Source organism: Protopterus annectens, chromosome 16.part0, assembly GCF_019279795.1.
Source record: "Protopterus annectens isolate FY-2018-M chromosome 16.part0, PAN1.0, whole genome shotgun sequence".
Classification (NCBI taxonomy): Eukaryota; Metazoa; Chordata; order Ceratodontiformes; family Protopteridae; genus Protopterus; species Protopterus annectens.
The window spans coordinates 297,950,365-297,960,985 of record NC_056750.1 but is presented as its reverse complement, the minus strand read 5'-3'; the positions used below and the strand labels follow the sequence as shown (position 1 = coordinate 297,960,985).

The 10,621-nt window shown below is 45.8% G+C and overlaps 1 protein-coding gene across 1 annotated transcript in view; it reads right to left on the bottom strand.

Annotated features, from left to right (window-relative positions):
- The window catches only part of NAIF1 (nuclear apoptosis inducing factor 1), a 391,556-nt gene that overhangs the window by 234,348 nt on the left and 146,587 nt on the right, over window positions 1-10,621 (bottom strand). The gene's annotated exons all lie outside the window — the stretch shown is intronic.

Here is a 10,621-nt window from a genome sequence, read left to right as displayed (position 1 = left end):
GCCACTAAAAGTTGCTCAGTCTTTCTGAAAGCTTTAGTTCTGTCCAAGTAGAAGCATAGCTGTCTGTGTATGTCCAAAGAATGCAGAAGTCTCTCACCCTTGTTCTGTGGGTTTGGATAAAAGGTAGGCAAGTGAATGGTTTGGTTAAGTGCCACACTGGACACCACCTTAGGCATAAGTGTCGGGTTTGCCCTCAGAGAAACTCTGTCTGGATGGAAAATGATAAAAAGGTTCCACAGCCATGAGTGCCTGTAATTCCAAGACTCATCTTGCAGAGGTTCTTGCTAGCAGCAGAGCTGTATTCCAGGATAAGAATTTTATATCAGCTGTTGAGGCTGGCTCAAAAGGAGGCAGTGTGAGTTTTTCCAAGACATAATTGAGGTCCCATGCAGGTATTGGTGCTCTCCTTGGAGGTCTTATGTTTTTGGCATCTCTGAGGTACTGCCTTATTAAAGGATGAGAAAAGATAGGTGGTTCCGTATTGTTATGGGCTGAAATGGCACAGGCATGGATCTTAATTGATGAAAAGGACAGGCCTTTGTCCAGCATCTCAGTTAAGTATTGTAAAATCTGAGGAATATTTGGTACAAACGTGTCAATTCCTTGTGCCTGGTTCCAGGCACAGAATCTCTTCCATTTTTCTGCATAAGATTTTCTGGTACTGGGCCTCCTGGCCTCCAAAATAACATCAATCACAGCTTTGGAGAGACGAGTGTTCTGAATGGCTACATTATCCGCCAGATTTAAAGTCCTGAGTTGGCTGTGCAGGATCTGATTGTTTTGTTGGGTCAGTAAGTGAGGAATTTGAGGCAATGTCCAGGCTGAACCTTGAGACAAGTTCTTTAGGATTGGGTACCAGTGCTGGCGTGGCCAGTCTGGGGCAATCAGTATCATGTTTGGCTTCTCCTGTCTGACCTTGAGGAGTACCTTGGGGAAGATAGGCAGAGGAGGAAAGGCATATACTGTTAGGTTTTTCCAGCTGAAGGATAAAGCATCCACTTTCCATGCTTGCTTGTGATAAGTCCTTGTGCAGAATCTCTGTAGTTGGCAGTTGTGAGGGGAGGCAAATAGATCTATGTCTGGGCATCCCCAGTTCCTTGTTATCATGCTGAAGACTTGTGGATCCAGTTTCCACTCGTGGGGATCCATGAGGTTTCTGCTTAGTTCATCTGCCAGAGTATTTATCTTTTCCTGGCAGGAATTGTGCTTGCAGGTGAACTTGATAAGTCAATGCTGTGTTCCACAAAGTCATGGCTTGCCTGCAGAGGGGGGTAGGAATATGGGCCCCCCAGGCATAATCTGATGCATCCGTTGTTAGTTCATCTGCCAGAGTATTTATCTTTTCCTGGCAGGAATTGTGCTTGCAGGTGAACTTGATAAGTCAATGCTGTGTTCCACAAATTCATGGCTTGCCTGCAGAGGGGGTAGGAATGTGGGCCCCCCCAGGCATAATCTGATGCATCCGTTGTTAGTGTCTGCCTGGCTGTGGGTAAAGTGAATGGCTGTACCTTGTTGTGGTGACAGGCCTGTGCCCACCATCGAAACTCCTGTTGCAGGCAGGGAATGAGGGTAATTAATGTTTCCAGGCTGTGGCAATGTTGAGTCCAAACACTTTTTAGATACCATTGTAATTTTCTCATATGTAGTCTGGCATATGGAATTAGCAGAATGCAGGATGCCATGAAGCCCAAAGCCTGCAGAATTTTTCTTGCAGATAACTGGGTCTTTTTGCCAACATTTTGAAGTAAGAAGTCAGTTGCCTTTGCTTGTCTGGCATGAGATAAGCCATCTGGGCAGTTGTATTTAAGCTTGCACCCAGGAATATTATCTCTTGAGGAGGGTACTAGTTTTCATTTCTTTTCATTTACTGTGTACCCTAGGCAAATTAGTAGTCTTTTTACAAACGCCAGATGCTTTAGTAGAATGCCCTTGTTCTCTGCATGAATAAGGCAGTCGTCCAAATAAGGATATATTTGAATTTCTCTTTGTCTGCAAAATGCAATTACTGGTGCCAGGCATTTTGTGAAGACCCTGGGCGCAGTAGATAAGCCAAAGGGCAGTGCAGAGAATTGGTAGTGCATTGAGCCAGCTATGAATCTGAGGTATCTTCTGCAAGATTGTCTGATTGGGACATGCAGGTATGCCTCTTTTAGGTCCAAAGTTACAAGCCAAGCCTTCTTGCCCAGCATGGGCAGAAGCTGCTGCAGAGTCAACATTTTGAATTTTGGAACGTCCAGAAATGTGTTTAGAATAGACAAAAACAGGTCCAGTATTGGTCTCCAGGCTTTGTCCTTTCTGGGTACCAAGAAAAGTCTCGAGTAAAATCCTTGTCCCTGCTCTTGCTGTGGTACTCGCTGAATAACCCTCATGTCCATGAGGGATGAAACTTGTTTTTGTGCCTCTGCCCATTGACTGTGTGGCAGGTCTGGCATACCTTTTGCCCTTGACAGGGTGTGAAAGTGGAACCTGTAGCCCTGAGACACTATATTCAAGACCCATTTGTCCTGGGTGATCATGTGCCAATTTTGTGAAAAAAGTGCTAGTTTTCCCCCTAAGGGGGCTGCCAAAAGATAAGTGCTTGGTGCTGGCAGAGGAAAGTGATTGGGACTGTTTCCTGTATGGCTGTGATTTGTCTTCTCCGTTTTTGGAGATAGAAGCACCCCATTGTTTAGGCCTGTATGAGCCTTGGGGCTGGGATCTGCCTCTGGGGCATCTGTATCTGCCTCTTTGTGGTCTGTCTGACACTGGAAAAGACCAATTCTTTGTAGGCCAGTTCCTGCTAAATCTGGGTGGCTGCACTTGTAAGAAATACTTAACTGTCTGCATAGATTTCGCTTTCTCCTACATTTTCTTCAACACCTCTTCTGCTTTAACACCAAACAAGGTATCATGCTGTAATGGAGCATCTAATAATTTTGCTTTAACATGATCAGGCAGATTCAGTTCCTTTAACCAAGCATGCCTCCTAATGACAGAACCCGTAACAGCGGCCCTGCAAGAGGCCTCCAGAGAATCAAAATCACATTGCAAAGTATGCTTTCCCACTTGTTCAGTTGCATGCAATAAATCCTGCATTTCCTTGTTTTCTGCACATTCAGAATTTGTTAACATTTTCTGTTTAAGCAGTGACATTAAGTATTGCTGATATTTAAACATATGAAATTGACAATTTAAAGCCCTCACAGCCAAGGTAGCAGAAGTGTAAACCTTTTTCCCCCATCTGTCCAGTGCCCTTGAATCCCTATAAGAGGGGATAGGGTTTTTTGCAGTGGAAGCCTTGACCCCTTTGGGACCCTGAGAAATAGTTTCTGGGTCAGCAGCATGGTTTGACCCAGAAACTATGTGAATCTGGAACCCTGTAGTATCTGTCTGGTTTAACAGGTGGAGGGGGTAAAGAGTCAGGAGACAGGCCGGACTCTGAAAATACATCTACAATGTCTAAAACGGGGGATAGCAAGAGGCCTGTGCTGAGGTAGTAACAGAAAATCTCTGAGCCTTTTCTTAGATTCTGAGTAGTCCTGGCTCTCCCAGCGGAAGTGCTCCCTTCATGGTATGCAGGGTTTCCCCAAAAGAATAATCCTCAGGAGGAGAGGCTGAAGGGATAGATTCTTCAGCATCAGAATCCTCATAGGGAGGAAGAGAGTATTCCTGTTCAGAAGAGGAGTCAGAGGAAATGGAAACCTGATCTGAAGATTCATATTCTGTCTCTTGCCAAGGCCTCATATCAGGAGGGGGATGGGAACCCCTGATCAAAGTAATTAGGTCTTCGGCCATTTTGAGCATCTGTTTTTTAGGCATGGAGGCCTGTCCAGGGGCTTGCTGCACTTGTTTCTTTGTCTTTAGTGGTGCTTTAGTCTTTGCCTTTGAAGATATAGTCGGTTTTATATATAACTGTGTAGGCCTGAAAACACCCTCAGAAGCTGATGCCTGCTCAGCAGCTCCGGACCCATCTGAGGGAATATTTTCCAAGTGTCCAATACCTTGAGTTTCCAGCAGCCTAGTCTGCTCCACGTGGGAGTCGGAAGCGGCCTGCGGCTCTGAGGTAGCGGGCGTCAGGGGCTGCAAAAGCGTCTCACTGAGAACCAGTGAACCAGCGACTGGCTTAGAAGAAGCTTCGTCGTCAGTTTTGTACCTCAGATGTCTGTCCTTTTCCTTATCCTTGCGTTTCTTGTGAATTGCGGTAGTCAGATGGCTATCCGATGACATTGTGTAATTAAATCTTCGGCCAAAGTAATGAAATGCAAAATCATACCGACGCTTAATAGTGCGTTGGTTAAATCTAACACAAAACCTGCAATTAGCAATGTCGTGATCAGGGCCTAGGCAAGGAATACAATAAGAATGGAAGTCCTTATGAGGTATTTGCTTCCCAGTAGAAATACAATTATTAACTTTTTCTGACATCGGTCTCGTCCAAGAAAAAAGTTTCCCCAACGGGGTACTTAGCTTTAAATGAAGACTTCGGATCTGAAATTCGAACACGAAAATCTCAGGAGTCGGCTGACTGGCACTTGCAAACTGCTTCTGCTTCGGGCACCGAGCGGCAAGAAAGACTGAAGAAAATGGTGTTGGCTGCATCTTTTATACCCCTGGCGCACTGACATCAGGGAAGAGGCGACAGCAACCGACGCCGGACCAAGACTTTGGAATTCAGGCCGACTGTGGGTAGCCTGCCAGCAGGATAACCCAAGAGTAATTACTGCAACAGTGAAACACGATGAACATCATGCTGGAGGGATAGGTTCCTGACCCAGAGACTCCCCAGACTCTGGAATAGACTGCCCATACATGTCAAGCAGAATGCCTCTTTGGCCCTCTTCAAAAGGAACCTTGATGATTGGATTGGAGAAAGGAAATTCACCCCAGAGATCACGTCAGTCGCCCTGCTAGACAGGGGTCCGGGGAAGTAAATAGTGTGGGAAGAAATAGGTTCATAGGTTCATACTAGGCTATCTGCCCTAGGGCATTTACAAGCCTAGCCAGAGTGTGTTTGGCTTTCGCCACCCCTTGGAATGAGTTTACTGTGCCCTTTTTAAGGTTGTGTTTACTGTGCCTCTGTCTAGTAGTGACACAGAAGTGATCCCCGGGGTAAAACCTGCCATCTCCCATCCACTCGTCAAGATTTTTCTTGAAGAGAGTCAGTGAGGGGCTCTGCCTAACATGGACTGGGATTCTATTCCAGAATGAAGGGAGCCTCTGGGTTATGAATCTGTCCCTCCTGCATGTCCTATTTATTTCTGTGCTGAGGTTCAAGTCACTCGATCGAGTAGCTATAAGGAATTTGGATTTTCTGAGATGGAGCATGTTCATTAATTCAGGGTTGGACATGGCTTTGTACCGTCAGGCATAGATCGTCATTGAGTAGGCGGTATACAACTGAGTAGAGCTGGAGTTTCTTTAGCCGAGCAGCATATGGTATCTGTTTGAGTCCCTTGATCCTCTTAGTGAGGTACTTTTGGGGTCTTTCTAGTTGCTGTAGGTGTCGGGTAAGGTACATCCCAAATGGGGCATTGTACTCAATTATGGGCCTGATGAGGGATGAGTAAAGGGGCACAATGACCTCCTTTGATCTAGATGTGAATCCTTTCATGATAAGGTGGGCTATATAGAAGGTCTTCCTAACCACTTTGGCAATGTGGTTGTCAAAGGAGAGGTTACTATCAACTTGGGTCCCCAGGTCCCTAATTACTTCTTCTGTACTTAATGGATTACCTCCTTTACCTCCTATGTGGTAATTTGTGGGCACTTTGTTTTTGCCAAAGGGTATAACTATACACTTTTTGGCATTTAGTTTAAGGCCATGGCTCTGGCACCAGTTATCCGTCTCTATGAGACCCTTTTGGAGGATGCTTGTGTCAGCTGGAGAGTCAATTATGGCGCCCAGTTTGCAGTCATCTGCGAACTTGGTCAGCCACAGTCCTCCCGTGTTAGCCTGTACCTCAGAAAAATATATTCCGAATAAGAGAGGTCCCAGGACTGAGCCCTGTGGGACGCCACTTGTTACTGGTTTAGAGTCTGACATGGCTCCAGCATTTCTGACCATGTGGGTTCTGTCCTTGAGCCAGTTTGCAACCTATCTTATGACATAGGGGTTTATATTTAGGCTGGAGAGTTTGTCTACGATGCCCGAGTGGGGTATTGTGTCAAAGGCTTTTGCGAGGTCTAGGTAGGCTGTGTGGACCACCTTACCCTCATCAATGGCCCTGGTGACTGTTTCAAAGAAATCTACCAGGTTCAGGAGGCAGGATCTGCCCTTGACAAAGCCGAATTGGGTAGGATCCAGTATCTGTAGGTCCCCAATGTCTTTGTTTATGAGCTCCATAATGATCCTCTCCATAGCTTTGCAGACCAGGCTAGTCAGGCTTATGGGGCAGTAGTTTCCAGGGTCCGTAGAGGCGCCTCCTTTGTGGAGTGGGACTACTGTTGCTGTATGCCATTCTTTGGGTACATATCCTGTAATAAGGCTAAGATGGAATAGCAGCTTTATGTGAGGGTATAGCTCTTCTTGGAGTTCATGTAGCACGCAGCCCGGGACACCGTCCGGTCCCATTGATGCTGTGTTTTTTGCTTTGGAGAGGGCGGCTCTCACCTGGGCATCTGAGATGTCAGGGAGGCAACACTGTGCTGGGATAGATATTTGTCCTTTTGGGGACGGGGGGGAGTTTGCACTGAACCTGTCTGCCAGGATGTAGGCAGTGTCTGAGGGTTCAGTGTATTTTTTGCTATTATGGACTAACTCTGAGCATATCTGGGAGTTGCCATCCAGGTTTCTAACATAACTAAAGAAAGCCTTATGATTATCTTTTGTTGCTTGTGCAATTTTTCTCTCAAAAGTGGCCTTGGATGTTTTTATGAGTGATCGTAGTTTTTTGCTAGTACTGATCAGAGATGCCTTCCCTTTTAGGGATTTTGCTCTATCATGTAGTAGCTTCCTCCTTCTGTTGTATAGCTTATTTATGGCTGGGGTCCACCAGACAGGACGCCTGCCTTTGGGGGAATGGGTCTTGGTTTTATTTGGGATTGCATGATGCATGCATTCCTGAAGGTGTCCATAGAATGCGTTTATAAAGGATTCAGCAGATAGGGCCATGGTTTCCACTGGCCTGGGGGCCTTGAAGGATTCCACTTAGTTTTTTAACAAGTGTGAAGTTAGCTTTTGAGAAGTTCTTCACTGTGGTCTTTTGTGTTGGGGGTAGGGGCGGGATGTGGATTTCTAGTGAGATTAATTTATGGTCCGATCTTACCAATGAGGGGTATACTTCTGGTATGGAACATTGTGTTCCCATGTTGGTGATGATCAGATCTAGTATGTTTTCCCCTCTTGTGGGAGTGGTGACCAATTGTTCCATAGCATTTGAGTTTATGAATTCTAGGAACCTCTGGGCTAGGGTGTTGGGGCTTGAGTAATGCTCACAGTCTATGTTTGGATAGTTGAAGTCCCCCAATATGATGGTGTTTGGAGAGACCTTCATAATCTCCAATGTCTTCAGGAAGGCCGAGTGGGGTTCCTGAGTTTGAGAGGGTGGTCTGTAGCATGCTACAAACTGAAAGGCAGTTTTGCCCACTGTTAGTTTTACATGGATGGTCTGCGATACTTTGTGCAATGCCACTAACCTGGAGGTGTGGGTGTCCTTGATGAATATGGATACTCTCCCTCCTTTTGTGGTTCGGTCTGAGTTTTGGGGCCGAAAAGCATGATATGAGGTATAACCTGGTAGTGCTGGGGTGCTCTCAGGAGCCTTGAACCAGGTTTCTGTCACTGTACAGACATCGATGTTCTCCATACTGAGGAGGGCTTCGAGAGCGTGCATCTTGAGGTTTAGACTTCTGGAGTTGAGCAGCATTACCCTTAGTTTCTTTCTACTTGTGTTGTCTAAGGAGGTGGGTTTGTCTTTTGAGCCTTGCCTAAAAAAGGCACTATGGGGGTAGCAAGAGCCTTTGCCAATATCCGAAAGCCCAGGGGAGGCAGGTGCAAGCCGTCCCTTGCAAAGCAACGTGGCTTGTCGAGCATGTCATCCCAGGCAGACAGATACTGGATCCCCTTTGAATGACACCAATACTTAAGCCAATTGTTGAAAATTATCATTTTGTCTTTATACTGAGGCATCATTCTTGGTGAGGGTAAGATGCTGCTCAAGGTCAGGGTCATACCGGCCTGGGCTACATGATCAGAGAGCTCCTCTATGTCTCTTTTCATGTAGTCCAGGGAGGTACGTCTCAGGTCATTCACACCAGCATGGACAATGACTGAGTCATATTTGTACTTGCTTTGGAGTGACCTGAGTGCTTGTGTTATGTGGCGGATTCTAGCGCCCGACAGGCAGCTCACTGTGACCTTTTCTTTGTTCAGCCTGGTGAGCGGGACGTCAGTGTGTCTGACTATAGAGTCACCTATTACAAGTGCATCAGGTATGTTGTTGAGCCTTAAGGGCTGTGGCTGTTTGGCACACTGACGTTTTGAGCTATGTGTTACCTGTGTTTTGTTTTGGGGTAGCGGTCGCTTGGGTGTCTGCTTTGGAGGTCTCTGCTGTTTTGGCAGATTTTTATTTAGAGCCTCTGAGTATGTTTTGTGTGTTTATGTGTTTGGTCTGCAGTTGTGGTAGGACTATGTGAGACTGGATTTGTGGTGTGTGTGATTACCTTCCCCTCCTGACTGGTTACGCTAGTACTGAGTCGAGAGAGCTCCGCCTCCAGTTTGGCTATATGGTTGCATCTCTCACATATATTTGTACTTGTTGGGAGGAGGAGAGGGTTGTCTGTGTACATGAGGCAGTTGTGACATTGCCTCAAGATTCCCTGATTCACCAGCTGGACTGGAGAGGAAACCAGTAACTGACCTTTGGACATGCTAGAATAGTATAGGGAACTCCTTTGCAACTGAATCAGAAAGGACCAATAGGGGATAAAGTACTCAAATGAGGATGTAGTGCTTATTTAGATTATTAGTGCTTAACTTATAGAAATTGCTTATATGAGCAAGTGCAGGGTTTTAGATTTAGAATAGAGTGTTTAATTTGAGAGTTAGAGCAGTTCCAAGGGAAAAAGTGAAGAGTAGACTTTGTGGAGCCGGGAATAATTTAAACCTGATTAACCAGCGCTGCCCGATGTGCAAAATCCCACAAAGCCGCGCTAAGCGATTTTTATACCAGGGAGAACAAAAGGATAGAAATTAGCCCAATATGGCCAATGAGCTACAAGTTGCTGGGTTGGGACCACTCATACAGGGACAGATAGGCTGCTCAGAGTTCCCTCTCTCACAGTGAACAAGGAAGCCACCTAACTATTCAAGTATGATATGGGCAACACAGAAACCTTAACCACAGTCCTGGATTCAGCAAAGCCTGAAAACCGGACTAGACTAGTACAGAAAGGCAGGAAAGCAGGGAGATTTTTTTTGTATTTTTTTCTTTTTTCACAGATAACAGAAATGCAGCAACTTAAATAACTCTTAATACACAGAGGAGGACAGCGCACTTGAGTGTGTAGCCTACAGCTATGTTACACATATACAAGCAAAAACGACAAACAGTAACTTTTTAAAGTGCAACAATGAATTTTAAGTACAGTAAGCAATGCAGATATCAGTAGGGTTCCACAGAAGCAGTGAATAACCGTGTTTTGGCGGAATTAGCGTTTCAGGGATACAACAAGAAAGAATCAATACTTAAAGACTTCCAAAGTCTCTCTTTGTCTGTCGGCCACTTGTAGGACTCTGCAGGGCACCACGAGGAGCTTTGCTGAGCTGTATACAAGCGCAAAAAACGCGCTAAGTGATTTTTATACCAGGGACAAATCCTCAGCTACAAATCTGGATGATAGTTTCTCATGCTTGTGGAAGGCACTCGGGGGTAACAGCTTCAAATTATTATCTTCTCATGGCACACTCAGTGTTAAGCACAGAGGCGCCAAGAGAAGGTACTCGGGGTTAATGAGTTAATCCTGCTAGGTACAGAATGAGTTAAAGAGAAGGATGAGAAGAGTCTTCTCCTTTAGCTAGCATCCACGAGCAAAACCTCTTCCATTTATCTGCATAGGATTTTCTTGTGTTAGGCCTCCTGGCCTCATGAAGAACTTCAACCACCTGTTGGGAAAGATTTAGAGTATTAGCCAGGAAGTCAAATGCAGTGTTTGAAGATGAGGATGAAGAAACTTTTCCCCCTCCCTGAACCAACAGATCTGGTACCAGGGAAAGATGCCAAGGCTGAGCCTGGGAAAGGCTGCGAAGGAGGGGATACCAATGCTGCCTGGGCCAATCTGGTGCTATCAGAATAGCTTGTGGTTTTTCGTCCCTTATCTTTAACAGCACCCTGGGAAGAAGAGGGAGAGGAGGGAATGCATAAACAGAGAGATGCGTCCATGGGAAGGACAACGCATCCACCCTCCAAGCTTTGTTGTGAAAGGCTGGAAGGAGATGATTGGTGTGAGAGGAGAAAAGATCCACTTGTGTCGTGCCCCAATGATGAGTGATGTGATGGAAAATGTCCCTGTTCTGTTGTTACTCATGAGGATCCAGAACATGTCCGCTCAAATTATCCACCAAGGGGTTTAGCCTCCCTGGAAGATACTGGGCTATTAGATGCAAGCCCATGGATGCTGCTATGGACCATAGCCTCATGCTTTG